We start from the raw sequence: 18,927 nt of genomic DNA on the forward strand, positions 1-18,927 counted from the left end.
TCACTCTTGAAGTATAACGATCATTTCTACAATCTTTATCTTATCATTAATCTACATTTCAGATATATATTGATCTTTTATATCATTTGAAACCATTCAGTCTCAAATATTAAATTCTTTTACAAACGCGAGATTGTTGTTGCAACTAAAAACATAAATAAAAAAAAGCGATATATCTCAGTAAAAAAACACTATTGAAGTTCAAATGTGATTAATCACGGGAAAATAATAAAATATTTGATTCAAAAGATTCATGTGCATTGGAAGATATAGAGGCTAATAGAGTGTGACCATCAAATTTATGAAGCCTATATTTAGAATACATCAAGCGAAATGGTCAAATCCTTTCTATGAGTTTTTTTTTGCTTTTTTCACATCTTTTAATCTTACATCGTTAAGTATATTATGGCTCGATAATAGATATCAGGCTGACTGGCCCATACATATTTTTTCAATCATTTATTATGAATCTACCTTTTTTTAAGGTTAAATATACACACTCTTCATGCCAGATAATAATTGGATGGACTTATACTTCCCGAGGCTCAACATCAATTGGTTCCTTTCAATGACTGAAAAAAAAGCAGCCGTTCTTTAGAGCACAGTGGCCACGTGTTCATAAGAACGACCTCCAATTCATAATATAATTTCTAGGAGTTACCCATGGCTGATTCTTAAAGAAATTTTTCAACATAAAAACATCAAAAGTACAAATTTATATAAAGTACATTGGACGTGCCTTAGCACCTGGTTGTTTATCGGATCTCTCTCTTGAAAATATTCAGGGTGGGTTGTAAGCACACAATAACTGTGTGTGTACGCATATAACATAAATTCAGGAGATACGACAGGTGAATCCAGGTATATTTAAGCACATAACCAGACAAATAGATATAAAGCCTGCATATTCTTAATATATATTTCCCAGATAAAGTGAACTTCATATTCAAGGGTCTGATTAAGCTAAAGAATGGTACCCTGTACTCAACTAAGAGTAAACGACAACTTATGGCAGAAAGAGTTTTATGCCAATAAAGATAATTTCGTAAGATTTGATTTCTTTTACGTGTCATCGCTTTATTTTATATATATATATATATATATATATATATATATATATGAACGAGATGACGTATTGATAAATTGTCCGCATATGTACCACATGTCCTTCCAGTAAAATTACTAAAACTTAATTTAATAACTTCATCTAAATGCATGATTAATAGTTCCATTACCGGAAACCTTAGTTATGCCTTCTGTGACTGCCATATCCTCTATGATCATTATGTCCGGATTTCTACCTTCTTCTACCTGAACTGATCTAATCCCAATCTGACTGGGAATATTCAGTCGGCAGTTTAGCATTACCTCATTTAGGGAATAGTGTTATATATAAGTTTCAATTCTGGGATAGCTTTACTCTTTAATATATCAACTAATTAAATATTAATATTTCATAGAAACCAGTTATATGATATTCATATATGTACCATTGATCCTTCTTATATCTTTAATGGTAATTAAAGTCTTGCCTCGTAATCTAGTGCTATAATGATAATACTCGTTAACGCTAAATGTAGAGCTTTGAATTGCTTCTCGGCAGATTATTTCCGTACGTTATTTCACGTTATTTTACCTCATTCTATTTCATTTAATTATGTGTTTCCCCTGCTTCAGTCATTAGACTGCCGCCATTATGGGATGCCACCTTGAAGAATCAATTCCAATACCGTTTTCCTTAAACCTGGTAATTATTCTATCGTTGTCTTTTGAGGAACTGCTACGCTACGGCTAAGTAACTACACCGGTTGTCAGGCACCGGTTGGACGTCAAGCACAGACACAAAGACATACACACACAAAGACATACACACGAATATATATATATGTGTGTTTGTGTGCGTGTATAATCCAGTTATGTATTCGTGTATACATACACAGACATACACACAGGGCTTGTTACTGTTTCCGTCTTCCAAATGAACTCAAATGACAGCTGTTGGCCTGAGGTTATAGTAGAAGATAGTTATCCAAGGTTCCACGCAGTTTGAAACCAGACGAATGGTAAACAAACCTCTTACCACCCTGCCATGCCTGCGCATGTTCGCTAACTTTAGATATCCTATTATTCTTTTACGAAATGCTTTATTCATTTAGATACAACGGAGATGTTTAACCTATCATTCTTTAGAAAGTAGATAGATTTTAGTTGGCATATCTTCTTTCATAAATCTATTAAGAAAAGTAGCTTTCATAAACCTATTTTTCGTACAGTAATTTTTCGCTATTTAAAAAAAAATCTTTGACGCAATCTTTTAGAAAATTCTTATATATTTTTCTTCATTTTTAAAAAATTTCTGCACTCATTCCCCGTCTGAATTTCTATTGAATCCGTAAAGCATATCATATATGGTAACTGTTGAATACATGTACAGTCTCTGATTGTTTCCTGTCCAAGAGTTTTTATTTTGATTCACTTGGAATCGTTCGGAAGATTAGTTACATTTACAAAGCAGTTGTATACACAGACGTGCATGTAATTTTTATGCTTCCAAAACTTATTTAAGATCTATAATTAACAAGACGTTTTAAATAATACTATTTCTTTTCCTTGTGGAGCATATACATGGAGATATTTTGGAGAGGCGATTCGATTCCATACGATGCGGCATCTAATAGACAATGTAAGAAGCAGGAATCTAACCGTTCTAAATTTTGTCTTCTGACTGTGGGGTGGCAGCGGGAAGCAAACATTCAACTGCCACTGAAATTTTTCCAGTCTTTCCTTAATCCATCCAGTAAAAATTTTTCTCACCTTCTTCTCTACCTGCACGTCTATTAAGAGAATACTTTCGAAGCATGTAAATAGCATACAACATTCAGCCATAGTCGTACGCTCATATAGTAAAGTACATGGACATAAATAACGCACAACATCAAATTGAAACGTGCCCGCATACGCACACGCAAACAAAAAGAAATTGTACGTACCAACATGTTGACTTAATCTGTTAATAAACTTTTGTATACCAACATACTTAACTTCTTTTTAGTTTTTAATGTGATAAACAAAGTTGGAAAATTTTTATTGATCTCCTCCAGTCGCCATTCTTTTTCTATCTCCCCAATTTCTTCAGTCTCTTTATTTCTCAGTTTCCTCTTTAGCTTGCTCCATCTATTTATCTGATTATCTACATGTTTCTTTCTATCTGTCTCTCTCTTTATTTTCCCCTTCTCTCACTCCATCTCTCTCACTGACGTCATTAATAATTTAGATAGATTGTGCACAAAATCTTTCACAGAAGAAAACAACATTATAATATATTATATTATGCAATATAAATAATTCAGAACAAAATCTCAAAGTTTATAAATGAGTACGAAACACAGGGAAGTAAAACGAAACTAGAAACAGCAGATAAGTTATATTTTTATCTTTCCTAGAGCGAATCATTTCTTTTCCTATTGGGAAAATGCCTAAGACTTATCTCGATGTGTTGATTTTGACATAATCTTCCTAATATCTAAAATGACAAGGATGTTCTAGTTTCATAGCTTAGCCTGAGAAAATTATAAGAGAAACACAAACGCCTTTGCATTACTACCTGAACTACCACCATTACAAATGAAATGTGATGCCAGCTTTGATTGTATAGTCCTATGCTCAAACGTTTACCTTTAAATGTAGATATCAGATAATGAAGTTGTTACGTATTCACTAAAACTACATTTATATATTGATGGAATTCATTAATCATTTTTTTAAGAAATAAAGATGTGATTTGAGGCTGATTTCTTCTTAATTCTAGCTGGTCTGCTGGCCATGTCAATACCCGTTTCTCCGTGAATTGTCATTGCAACAAATATATCTGATTATAATTAAAATAACTGCAAGTAACAGATTCTTAAAATACGTGATGCAGCTCTTCAGTTTAGGTAACAAAATTATCATATTCCCATTAGACTTGAAGTAAATGAGATTAGTTTGTTCGACAAGTGTGGAATCTAACACTCAACGACACCGCCTACTTTTTATACAGGAGGAATTACAACCGTGTTTCGTGGTCTGCTACCACAACAACTCCTTTATAGGATCCAGTTAGCTCAAGACATCATCAGGAGGAACCACGACCGGTTTCGGCCCCTACTCCTCTACCGTTTTGACGTGGAGCCCCCCCCCCCCCTTTCGGAGGTGTATTCAGCTCTGGGGTTGGGTGCATGTCTTCTTTCTTCTTCTTTCTTCTGTTCCCTGGCATCTTCGATGTATCGTCAGCGAGTGTCAGCCGGTGACTGACTGTCTTGTCAATTTTTTTTTTCCCTTTGTTAGTTGTTTATTTTCTTATACGAAGCCAATTATCTACTTATTGTTCCCAGACACTCATTGCTTTGTCTTAAATTTCTATCTCATTGCAGTGTAGATGCGATATGTAAAGAAGACGCATGTAAATGCAAAAACCTTTTAAAAAATCAATTGTCACATAGGATGAAAATATAAAATTTTTCAAACGTTCTTTCTCCTCAAATTTATTAAAGGTCAAATGCTTTTAATTTGCGATGATGTTGTTTCAATAAATATTGACCTCCTTGTGCCGATTATTCTTTATATGCTTCAATATGCCTTCCTCTCCCACACCACTGGTTCTTTCTCTCTTCTAGAATCAAATGTAAAAGTTCCGCAGGAAAAGATTCGTTACATTGAGTGACATAAAAAATAATTATGGACATAAATGTGCTAATAATTGGATACAAGACTCAAATTAGTCACACATTTAATAGCATTGGAAAATTTGGGCACAAGGCCAGAAATTTGGGGATAAATCAATTTCATCAACTCCCAGAGCCCAATGGGTACATAATTTATCGGCCCAGAAAGTATAACAGATAAATTTAAGTTCGGTGAAATTTGAATTCAGAATATGAAAACGGATGAAATTCCGTTACGCAGTTTGTCCTGCGCGGTGACGATTCTGTCAGCTCGCCGCCATCATTGGAAATCAAATATTGATGTAAAGATTCCGTTGGAAATCTAATGCATTATTATGCTTATGATAATGGCTTGTAATTTACGCAGGACAGGAATTTTGAGGTGGGGGGACTGATTGAGGATATCATCGATCCTGTACTTAATCTGGGACTTAATTTTATGGAGCTTAAAATGAAGAAAAAGCAATGTCTACCTCGGCGGGTTTTGAAATTACACCTTAAGAAGTAATAATCCTTTCTTTTATAGTCACGAGGCCTGAAATTTTGAGGAGGGGGGGCAGTCGATTAGATCGACCCCAATGCGCAACTGGTACTTAATTTATCGACCCCAAAATGATGAAAAGCAAAGTTGACCTGGGCGGAATTTGAACTGAGAACTTGATAGACGAAACACTGCTAAGTATTTCGTCTGCCTTTTGCGTAAGAAGTAATAATAAATGACAGAATGCTTCCCCACCCCCCGACGCTGTACCCTTTCTTCCGGCTCGCCGGCTTCATTATGCGAATAATGATACGCACAATATAAACTAAACGCTTAAGAAGGAGCACTTTAGAAATTCCATCAGAAATACGGAAAGGAAATTTTAAAAACTAACGTCTTAATTGAAAACGTTGCGTTATGACATAACAGAGAAACTATATCTCTATATCAACCAATCGCGAGCGATAACTATTGGGACAACGTTTAAGTGAATGACGCAGTCATCTTGGATGTCATTTGTCGAATCTCATATTTATATTAGTTGCATATAGACTAGATCTGGACAGCGTATTAGATGTACCAGGAATGGTACTGGACTGTCATTACCGTTTCATCATCATCAAATGCAATAACTTACTATTAAACTAATAAACATAGGCGCAGGGGTGGCTGTGTGGTAAGTAGCTTGCTAACCAGCCACATGGTTCCGGGTCCAGTCCCACTGCGTGGCATCTTGGGCAAGTGTCTTCTGCTATAGCCCCGGGCCGGCCAATGCCTTGTGAGTGGATTTGGTAGACGGAAACTGAAAGAAGCTTGTCGTATATATGTATATATATATATATATATATATATATGTGTGTGTGTATTATATATGCGTTTGTGTGTCTGTGTTTGTCCTCCTAGCATTGCTTGACAACCGATGCGGGTGTGTTTACGTTCCCGTCACTTAGCGGTTCGGCAAAAGAGACCGATAGAACAAGTACTGGGCTTACAAAGAATAAGTCCCGGGGTCGATTTGTTCGACTAAAGGCGGTGCTCCAGCATGGCCTCAGTCAAATGACTGAAACAATTAAAAAAAAATGTAATACGATGCAACATGACATAACATACAGAAAATATTTCCGCCATCAAATGTAATGCTTACTTTTCTATCCCAACAATAGCTGGATGATACGATGTCCTATAAAACATTAGAAATAAAAGAAGCATTTATGCAAAATACTCAACAAATTTCAGAGGTATTTCGCCACGTTACGACACCAGATATTTTGTAAAACTGTGATCTTTGACAGGATCTGTACTCCAAATTACGATTATAGCCAATTATCAATATGCATCAATACTGGTTGAATATAATAGGAAAATAAGAACCGAATTCGACAACGGATGACGTATTCATGCAACGGAGGATAATAAGAATGCCATGAACTTAGGACAAAAGGAGATTTAAGTTCATTGAATTAGTAAAGAAACTTCATAACGTATTAGGGAAATCAACCTTTTCTTACCTCATCATGGCAAACCTAAACGTTCTGCATTAATGATTATTTAAACACTATTTCACATTATATGACCATATACATAATTATTCGATGGTAAATGGGCAGAATAATAATTCCAGCTTGTGACAACAAATATTTTTGCAGATGCTAAACTTGAATTATTATAAATCAAAATTTATATTAAATATAACATATAGCTGCTCAAATCTATGCTGGAGAAATTCCTTTTGCGTTTATGTTTTGAGTTATTCGTTCCAGGAATTAAACTGTGACCTGGCGAGAGCAAAACACAAAAGATGTAGGATTGGCTAATGAAAGGAACCCTAAAAAAGAGACCGAAAGCAGCTTTCTCCTCCTCCTCCACCTCTTCTTCTTCTTCTTCTTCTTCTTCTTCTTCTTCTTCTTCTTCTTCTTCTTCTTCTTCTTCTTCTTCTTCTTCTTCTTCTTCTTATTATTATTATTATTATTATTATTATTATTATTATTAGTAGTAGTAGTAGTAGTAGTATATGAAAACTCTTAGCTTATTTTGCAGGGTTTGATGGATAGTGTCAGCTGTCCACAGCCAGCAGACTGAGGTGACACTTGTTTACTGGACATGTTTCAAGGACCCTGCAAAGATTTCTTGCAGTTCCAAGCAATGATGATTTTTGTAGGTGTTCTATCTTTACAGATGTACTAATCTTTTTGAACCATGTGGCTTCAATCTTGAGGCAACATTCGATTACCATTTGGTTTTCCTCCTTATCCCACCTCCTTCTCTGCTTCTGTCTTTGCGTACAAGCAGTCTCCGATGACGACCACAAGTTACCTGCCGGGCGAAAGGCTTTCACCTATGGTTCCAGCCTGGTGAATAGCATTATTTGAAACATTAGTATTAGACATTTCACTCATCATTCAGGTATGCGTTTTAAAGTTAGCCACCAACCGGTATTTTTTATCGAGACACCATTTCTTGTCGGATTGTCACCATCTACCACATTCTCTGGATGGTGCCTGTACCACTTATCATGGGATTAAATTTTGTAGCATTCACAAGCATTCCAGTGTATGCATTACCCTAGTCTGTCATTCCTTATGAGGTACTCCTTTTCAGTGAGTAATAATAACATAATCAAATGCGTCTGTCAGTTTTCCGTAAATTCTGCGCAACGGTTCAGATCCATATTTAAGGACGTTTGTATGATAGTTTTGGTAAGAACGCTCTTATCTTGCGCTGCAATAACAAAACCTTTCAAATCTGTCCGTTGTAGCCGTTAGTGTGTAAGATTTTGATCAATATCTGGTTCGGACGCGTGGTTGGTGTATTGTTGTTGTTGTTATCATCATCAGCATCATCATCATCATCATCATTATTATTATTATTGAGTGAGAGAGCAGTTCATGCCATCAAAGTGACACTGGGGTAAAATATACGAAGCCCAATATACCCATCATGACTACCCGTCTGATAAAGGTACACCAGGCACATGCATCACAACCATATGTGCGCGACATGGTGATCTCATATCAAGATAAACAGCACATGACCATGCAGGTGGGGCCCAGTTAGAATTTTCTTCAGGTTGAGTAGCCCATCCCGCTCAAAAGGTCCCTGAATAAGGGCTGTTTAAGGATGTTGAAAGAACCACCCATGTTTCCAGAGGTGAATTATTCAAACCCCAAAGAATCCCTCTCAACACATGGCTATGATGCTCCCCCACAAATTTTGCTCGTGATCAGAGATGCACATATCGTCAGCCACTAAGGGACATGCTCAACTGGTTAAGGTCAAACAACTGACAAGCAAATCTGTGGTATTGAGCAGAATATTTGCTGTAGCCCATCTTTTATACCAAGACCAAACAATGTACATGATAACACTTCCAATCAGTTAAGATCAGTTATTATTATTATTATATTATTATTATTATTCAGTAGTTTTATTTTTATAGCGTGCTTTCACTTCACTACCGAGCGCAGCTCTGTGTGCCTTGGGTATGTGCTGTGATTTGTTGTGATGCTCTGATGGTTATTGTATGGAAAGTGCTCTGCGTAGGATGTGTGCAGTGCCTAGTAGTGCAATTTTGTGTATGATATATGTGTTTGTAAGTCCTGGTGTTTTTGTTATGTATTTGTCTGAATATTTTTTTATCATGCCTAATGCACCTACTATGATAGGAATTGTTTCTGTTTTCAGATTCCACATTCTAGTTACCTCTATTTCCAGGTCTTTGTATTTTGAGAGTTTCTCCATTTCTTTTAGAGACACGTTGTCATCTGCCGGTATTGATACATCAATTAGAAAGCATTTTTTTTCTTCGTGATCTCTGACAACTATATCTGGTCTGTTGGCCTTAATTTCTCTATCTGTGTGTATCGGCATATCCCAGAGTATGGTTGCTTTCTCGTTTTCTGTAACCTTTTCTGGTGTGTGCGTATACCATCTTTTTTCTGTTGTTATTCCATAATGTTGGCATAGCTTCCAGTGTATGTAGGTTCCAACTCTGTCATGTCTGTGAATATATTCCTTCTTAGCCAGGACTGGACAGCTAGAGATAATATGATTTATTGTTTCTTGTCCATCTCCACATATTCTGCAGTTACTTGTAATATTTCTTTTCATTACATGTTGTTGGTAATTTCTGGTGGGGAGGCTTTGGTCTTGTGCTGCAATTAAAAATCCCTCTGTTGCTGCTTTGAGTCCTGAGCTTCTCAACCATTGCTGGGATCTTTCTTTGTCTATTTCTTTTGCGTTTAGTTTAGTGCAGTATTTACCATGAAGGGGCTTTTCTTGCCATCGTTTTATCATGGTTCGTTGCTGTTCTATTTTTAGTTTGGATTTCATTTGTTTTATAGCTTTTGTTGTTTCTTCATCATCTTCTTCTTCTTCTTCGTGTTTATTAGGTGGTATGATTTCTTGTTTGTATTTGTCAGCTTCCTTAAATACTGAGAACAGTTTTTTGTTTTGCTCGTGTTTTGCTGCTATCTGGATCAGTTTTCCTTCCTTCTGAAGTAGGTATTTTTGCAGTCCTATGGTGGTTATTTTATAGTAGTTTTCCAGCTGTATAAGGCCTCTACCACCTTCTATACGTTGTATATATAGTCATTCTATGTCAGATTTTGGGTGATGCATCCTAGATCCTGTCAGTATTTTTCTTGTTTTCCTATCTATTTTGGACAGTTCATTTCGTGTCCAGTTAAGGATATTGTAGCTGTAACTTATAACTGGGACAGCTAAAGTGTTGATACCTATTATCTTGTTTTTAGCATTGAGCTCTGTTTTTAGTATTGATCTAACTCGTCTATAATATTCTTTTTTTATTTTCTCTTTCATTTGTGTGTGTTGTGTCTTATCTAGTTCATGGATTCCTAAGTATTTGTAAGTTTGGCTTTGGTCTAATTCTTTTATTTCATTGGTTTTATCTAGTGTGATGTTGTTACTTTTAACTAGTTTTCCTCTTTTCATGGTTACTTTGGCGCATTTTTCTAATCCAAATTTCATATCTATTTCTTTGGTAAATCCATGAACTGTCTTTAATAGTGTTTCCAGCTGTTTGTCATTTGCAGCGTATAGTTTTAGGTCATGCATATATAAAAGGTGGCTGATCGTTTTGCCGTAACATTTATATCCGCATCCAGTTCTATTTAGCATATCAGATAGAGGTGACAGTGCCAAGCAGAAAAGGAGTGGAGAGAGCGTGTCTCCCTGGAATATTCCTCTTCTGATGGGGATGTCTTTGGTTTTCATGAGTCCCTCTTTTGTTTGGAGATGTAGGACTGTTTGCCATTTATTCATAGAGTGCTCTATGAATTTTATGATTGTTGGTGCTACTTTGTTAATGGCTAGTGTTTCAAGGATCCATGTGTGGGGGATACTATCAAACGCCTTTTTGTAGTCAATCCAGGCCATACTGAGGCCTTTCTTCTTTCTGTGGCTGTCTTCAGTTACGGCTTTATTAATCATTAGTTGATCTTTACAGCCATATGAGCCTTTGCGGCATCCTTTCTGCTCTTCTGGGAACAGTTTGTTTTCGTCCAGGTGCTTGTTCAGCCTTTGCGATATCACTGCAGTAAATGCCTTGAACATAGTAGGGAGGCAGGTTATTGGTCTGTAGTTTTCTGGTTTTGCTGTTTCATTTGATTTGGGAATTAAGATGGTTTTCCCCTTCGTGAGCCATTCAGGCATTGTCTCTGGCTCTGCTAGTATGCTGTTAAAGTTTTCAGCCAGCTTTTTGTGCATTCCTGTTAGATATTTCAACCAGAAGTTGGGGATCTTGTCATGCCCAGGTGCATTCCAGTTGCTTAGTTTTTGCAGTGCCTGGGTGACCTCTTCAGTTGTTATGGGGGTCCAAAGTTGTTCAGATGCCGAGTTTGTTATTTTGATACTCCTTTTTTTTGGCTGTTCGTTCGCCGACCATATTTCTCTCCAGAATTCTTCCAATTCTTCTGCCGTTGGTGCTGCAGTGACTTCTATTTTACTTTTTCCCAGATCTTGGTAGAACTTTTTTGGGTTGGTCTTGAACTTTTTGTTCTGTTCAAAGAAGCGTTGGTGTTTCTCGTACCGGCGGATCCTTTGAGCTTTGGCAAGGATATCTTGCTTCAGCTTTTCTTTTATCTCCGGCAAATCTTTTTCTGTGATGTTATATTTGTGGAGCATTTTTGTTCTCTTTTTGTTGCTCAGTAGCGTTGATTCTTTGCTGATTTCATTAAGGATCGACAGGTCTTTTCTAATTTTTTAAATTTTGTTTTGGATGTTATTTATCCACAGGGTTTGTTTGGGTGGTGGTACTCCTGTTTGGGCGGGTTTGGGTGAGTATCCAGCTTCCTTTGTGGCTGCAGTGGCTGCTACGTATATCAAGTCATTTAGTTCAGTGATATCACTTTTTTTTGTTTCAGTGGCTAGTTCAGTGACGGCTAGGTTTATGCTGTTTATAATTGGTGTTGTTATTTCGTTTATTTTTATTCTTGGGAGGTATGGTCGGTGGTCCATTTTGGGCTCTGTGGTTTTCAGTTCTAAGATTATTTTATTTTTTTATATTATCATAATCATTAGGCTCCCCTTCGTTGTTTACATCGTGTTTGTTGGGAATGTTGCGTTTGTCTTCGTGTTTTACAGTTTCAGTGTTTATATTATTGGGCATTGTTGTGTGGCTTCTATCTACATTTTCCTGGTGTATGTTTTCTTTTAGGTGTTCTATTTCTATTTCTGATATTGTTTTTGTGTTGAGAATGTATCTTCGTACGTTAGCTAATTTATTAGGGTTCATTGCTGTATCCAAGTCTATATCTCTATTATTTCCTTCCATATTTTATATGTATGTGTTGTTGTATTTTCATTTTTGGGGTAGAGTACTGCTGTGTAGTATGCGTGTAAGATAGAAATGTTTTCCTCACGTGTCCATTTACGTCTTTGGGTTTTATTTGCGGGACATGAGGTACAACGTCCGGCCCATTATTTTGACGGTCGTCATGTTCGTAGGGTACCGGTCCGTTTATTTCTGTTGTCACATTATTTCGCACGTGTAGTTTTTCGTACATTTTTTGTTGTAGGTTTAATGTACGTACCGCTCGATTGTTATTCTTGGGTTGAATAGTATCGGTGGCATTTAATTTCTTCGTAGTTCCTTTGTACATGGTGTTTGAGGTCGGGGGTGATCGTGATGTTCCACGCATGTTTACATGTGTTGCGTTAGAGGTGGAGATAATATCGAGTCAAAATACATCATTTCGTTTCAAAAATAGTAATAAATTTCAATTAGTATTACTTACTCGGATACAGTCCAATTCTTTGTTAGCAAAACTTTGGCTCCATAGGATGTCCTTGTTTTCGATGTTTGTGGATAGATTTCGGAGCTCTGAATTTTCCTTCTTACACCTTAAACGTCCCCCGGTGTAATCCCTTAAACGTCCCCCGGTGTAATCTATCGGTGGCATTTAATTTCTTCGTAGTTCCTTTGTACATGGTGTTTGAGGTCGGGGATGATCGTGATGTTCCACGCATGTTTACATGTGTTGCGTTAGAGGTGGAGATAATATCGAGTCAAAATACATCATTTCGTTTCGAAAATAGTAATAAATTTCAATTAGTATTACTTACTCAGATACAGTCCAATTCTTCTTCTTCTTCTTCTTCTTATTATTATTATTATTATTATTATTATTAAAATCTGCGTATTATTTATTCAGTTAAAACACATGTAACCGCAAAGCATATGAAGGTGAAAATTTAGATACTACCCTCACGCACTTGTACTCACTAAGAGTCGATACCTCTTATGCGTGCAAAAATTCAATACTTTAGAACCTTAACTTGTAATCTGGGATATTGTACTCAATTTGAAATCAATATGTTAAGGACACTTGTGTATTCCCATTGGTCATTAGGCTGAGATAAGTTTATGAAATAATATCGCCTATTTCCAAATAATATCTGTATAATCTTAATGCATTTAGAAACTTTTCTTTCTTTCTTTTTTTGTATATTTCTGCTTCACTGTATTTGCATATTGTGTCCGATGTTATTTTAAAAGATGTTCCCATTTAATAGATCGATAGAAATATATGAGTTGAAAAAGTGACCGATAAATTTACTACATTAAAAGAAAATATGAGAAGAAATATGTCAACAGCATATGATCAATAACTTTAGAAGCTGTCGTAGTTTGCCTAGTTTTAAGAAGAAAACCAGCGGCGTTACAAGATTTGAATTAGAACACACCGTTGAGATGTTGATTGCGTTTGGTCTCTCCAGATGGTACAAATAAGCAGGTGTCGTCCAGTCACTTGTGAAGATTAGAAGTAGAATCCATACACAGACAGAGACATTTATGCATATATCACACCATTGTACACATACATACACAAATGTACTTCTCTCCCACTTTCTCTCCCTCTTCCTCCCTCTGTATCTCTCACTCTCACTCTCTCTCTCTATATATATGTATATATACATTCAAATATATATATATATATATATATATATATTTATATACACATCAATACATAAATACGTGTACATATACATATATATGTGTGTATGTGTGTGTGTGTGTATAGATACATAATCCATATGAATATATATACACATATATACATACATAAATGCATATATAGATTGTTATTCGATTCACTCATTTGACTGAGGCCATACAGGAGCAACACCTTTAGTCGAACAAATCGACCCCAGGACTTATTCATTGTAAGCCCAGTACTTATTCTGTTGGTCCGTTTTGCCTAACCGCTAAGTTACGGGAACATTAACACACCAGCATGGTTGTCAAGCGATGTTGGGGGGACAAACACAGACACTAAGACATATATATACATATACACAAATATATATATATATATACGACGGGCCCGTTTCAGTTTCCGTCTACCAAATCCACCCACAAGGCTTTGGTCGGCCCGAGGCTATAGTGCAGATCGAGGCACAGTGCAGAAGGAGTAGTTCAGTTCATTTGGAATAATTAATTAAAGTAAGGGGGATAAGAAAAATGGTGAAGTACAAGTAATTAATGCTTTACAGCTGTTTCTGGGATATCCCATGTGATTTGTCAACATTTCCATACATGGCATTTCCATCCCCAGAGACAAGGTGTGGGTGTAGAAAACGTCCAGACAAAGAATTCATATACTGTGGTAGGGGCTTCAGTCGCCTGAACACAGAACCGAGCTGGAATCAACCGAATGAGATGGCCTTACTGAAGGTGGGTACGGAAATAGGCGTAACTGTCCAGTCCGTCTAAGGATTTCTATGTTCAATGTACAGGGCGATTGCAGTCCGTATCAGAGCATATGTTATGTGCCTAACAACAGCATTGGGGCATATTAGACAACTTCAGTCAAGTTTAGTTGGTGACTATAATTTTCCTTTCAATATAATATTGCAAACAGCTGTTTTTACAAATATATATATATATATATATATATATATATTTATATATATATATATATAAATTAAGAAATAGAGTTAAACGCAGTTGTTATGCAAATCTTTATACTTCCGACATGTGTTTCGAAGAAAACATTGGTATTATTCCTAAGGGAATAGAATGATGTAAAACAATGTAATCATCTCGTCAAGTAAAAACAAAACACATCAATAAGCCATTTTAACGGAATGGCACTTACGATTGTTTAAATTGCTGTCTTGTTGTCGTGTCAGTACCATTTATAAATTTGGTGACAATGCTGTGCATATTCCTGGGGAGTTTTCTTTACTTATGACCAGTTGTGGTAAATTTCATAAAGCTTACCTTTTTTTTTATTTGCATTCTTTTGACGACCAACTCAGTTCAAAGCTGCATATGTTCGCTTTCAATTCCATTCAGAATACGGAAATGATCTTTAACGAGAGGTGGTTACAGCTGGGCGTGGTAGATAGTGTATAACCCTATTCCTTGACAAGTAAATATTTCTGAAGACTGAAAAATAACAAATATTTTCTGAATGTATTTAATTATCACTACTATGTATATTACTACAACATCGTTCATGTTAATGACTTCTTTTCTCCCAGGATTTAGAAAAGTCGGTTTCATTGACACGATTCTAAATCCAACATTCAACTGTATACAACAGACGTAGGTTTATAAAAATCAAGTAATACGTTCATTTATTTGGAGTCTGTTCACTGGATATTGTTTGCGACAGACTGTCAAAATATAATTTAGAATATGATGATGTCGAAGAAAAATTTCACATACTAATACAAACAAATCACTCAAATTGTACAAATGACAATAGAATGACCTAAATAACCCCAGGCATAACACTAAGGAGAAAACAATGTACAGAGACAATAGATATTTAGGTTTGTTATATATGGCTGTGTACAGAGATATTCAAATAATTAGATGAAGTCTAATATTAAACAAGAATATCTTCATAAATATATGCACACACACAAACAAATATACCTGTTTGCATGTTTCGATGTGTGTGTGTATCTATATATGTATGTAATTATCTGTGCATGTATCTATCTAGCTAACTCGCTATGTATAAATATATATATGTGTGTGCGTGTGTGCATGTGTGTGTATTTGTGGGTGTATGTATATATGTATGTGCGTATATATATATGTGTCTGTGTGTGTATGTATATGCATGTATATATGAAAACATAAATAACATATATAACATATATAACATGAAAACACAAAGAGAAAACACAACAGCGCGAGGACGTGGAACAAGTATAGTGTTATTGGACGCTCAGGAAAGGAAAGAAAGAAAGAGGAGTTAACGCTTCGAGCGGAGCTCTTCGTCAGAATCATAGGAAAAGGAAAGATCCAAAGAAGGGAAGACGGAGGGAAAAAATCGCCAACGATACACACGCGGTCAAAAGCAGAAGCGATGATCAAAGCAGTATCGGGGCTGTTGCTAGGGTAACAGAGCTAAAATATGCAAATTTACTCCACTTGACCTTGAACTCCGGCCGATTCCAGAATATGTTATATCATTCTCGCACAGCGTCGCTAATAATGTGCAGAATGTAGTCGTTTCACGACGCTACAGAGGACCCATCGATGACCATCCAAAAGAAACTAGGTGTGTGCGCGTGTGTTTGAGTGCACGCGTGAGAAAAAACACAGCAAGAATGCTCTAAAACCAAACTGAAGAGAAGATTTCAATGGTGGTGGTGGTGGTGGTCGCACTGATTCAACCACCTTTAAAATTCTTGGGAAGTATGTGAGTGACCAGCTTCAACTCCATGAACAACTAATTCAATATCAAAGATAACACACGCGTGCACATATATGTGTGTATAAATGCGACATCTTTAGCACCAAGGGAAAACAATTGTGATTGTGTATAATGAGGAAAAGACTTTAGTATGAATATGTGTGAGCGAATGAAGTTATTTAGAAAATGGAGAATACTTTGAAAACTAGACGGCTAAATTCTGATATGTAGGGAAATTGGTTAATTACTGAAATTTAAAAGAAACACAAAAGGGTCTTGATTGGTATGGCATGAAGATAACTAACATGAATGTCTAAATTATTTGGAATTTTGGAGAAGCAAAGATGATGATGATGATGATGATGATGATGATGATGATGATGATGATTTCGGGCATTTTGGATTATTTTGAATCCAATAAAAAATTTGTGAAATTATATGATTTGCTATTACTTTTATTATTAAATTTATGAAATAGTTTGGTTTAGAAGAGGCAGCAGTAATGACATGTATTTATTTTATTAGAAATGGACGGATTCTCTAGAATGGAGAGAAGGACAATGATAAAATAATGAGCTCAACTTGGGAAGAAGCAAAAATTATGCCCAATTATACAATGGTTTACCATAAATTGTAGATATTTTCATATGGTCTCAGTAAATAAATAATACAATGATGAGCATTAGGAAACCCTTTACAATAACCGTGCATTAATGCTAAGGCGGTTGACTTTGATCAAGTTTCAAACTCCTTTCGTTAAAATGGCGAGATGAAATTTTGTTGTTCAGTTAAATATTACATAGCTTTTCTTTGAGCAACATGATGAGAAATATTACTCGATAAGCTGACATGAGTTGTTCTTCTAAACTAAGTTAAATACATTTATGGGAGTTTTTTTTTTAAAATTCTAATGTCACATCTATTCCTATTCAAATCAACAACTATATTTGAATATTTGAAAGCCATGCGCGTGCGAGTTCTGTATGCGATATATGTGCTGGTGCATGTGTATATGTGTGTGCAAAACAGAGAGACAGAGAGACAGAGACAGACAGACAGACAGACAGACAGACAGACAGATAGACACGAAGAGAGACTGAGAGAGATTGAGTGAGCGAGAGAGAGAGAGTCAGGACGGAAGTGCAAGAGAGATGCGATTACTGTATTCAGGGAATTCAAGATTTTGATTAAACATTTTGATTAATTTTCTTATCAGGCTAATTAATTGAAAATATTCCTCCAACATCTGAAATCTTTTCTCTTCATCTACCTATACGTTCTTGGTACTTCAATATTATTTTGCTTTCAATGTAAAGATCAACGACATTATTTAATAAAATACCCAAACTTGTCTTCTTCAAAAATAACACTTTATATAGCTAAATTATATGATTATATTATTTGTTTTTTTCGTTGTAGTTTAATAAATATCATTTTACTATCTGAATGCTATTTATCCTACTGCCGCGGCTTTTATTGCAAATATACCAGGCCTTATTTAATAAATTAATAATATTCATATGGTTTCTATGTTATACTATCCAATTTAAATATTTTTTTCATTCTAACTAAATTTCATATACAACAGATAAGCTTCTGTTCTTAAATTTAGTACTCTTTTAAATGCCAATGTTTTTGAATGTTCCAATCGTTGATATCACGTACCTACCTCACATATGTTAGGTCTTCACAAATTTAAATCAATTCCAGAAACAATGTTTCTTTGGATTCTACTGGCAATTGGAATTTAATTGTCCTATTTCGACTACACGTATCACCTCATATCTAACTCTGTTTGTCGTCCCATCTATTTTTCTCGCAATCTTTATAATTTTCTTTTAACTATCGGCAAAAATTTCTTTATGATCACTGATTCCAGGAGTTTTAAAGATAAACAAAACTATTTATAAAAATCAAATCAAATATTATTATAACCTATATATATATATATGTGTGTGTGTGTGTGTGTGTGTTTGTATGTGTGTGTGTGTGTGCGTGTGTGTATGTATGCATGTATGCATGTACACATCTATATCCGTCTCTCCCTCTATGTCTCTATCTGTGTGTGTATATATATATATATATATATATATATATATGCATGTATCCAAACAAACTCGCCAGTACGCTTACATATAAGCCAATGGCCTTTCAACAGTCTTTCTTCTGAGTTTCAGGGTAATAGGCAATAATACAACTCGAACTTTGATGCACTAACACAATAAAACCTCAATAAGAGGGTGTTATAATTATCTTTATTTTATATATTACGTGATCATCTTTATATCTATTTATGCATATACATTCACGCATACACTCTCACACACGCACACACGTATACATATATGTATCTCTCTATATATGTATGTATATGTATGTATATATATATTTATATATATGTGTAAGTGTGTGTGCGTGTGCGTGTTTGTGTGAGTGTGTGTGTGTCCTTTTCAGTACAAAGGAAATGAGAAAGTAAAGAATATGCAAACAATAGTTTTATTCCTATGTTGTCAGCTGGAGACGACATTGTGGATTTGGTTGCAAAAGTCGTCCTTTACCTCCTCATAAA

This window comes from Octopus sinensis, linkage group LG2 (assembly GCF_006345805.1).
Source record: "Octopus sinensis linkage group LG2, ASM634580v1, whole genome shotgun sequence".
NCBI classification, from domain to species: Eukaryota; Metazoa; Mollusca; class Cephalopoda; order Octopoda; family Octopodidae; genus Octopus; species Octopus sinensis.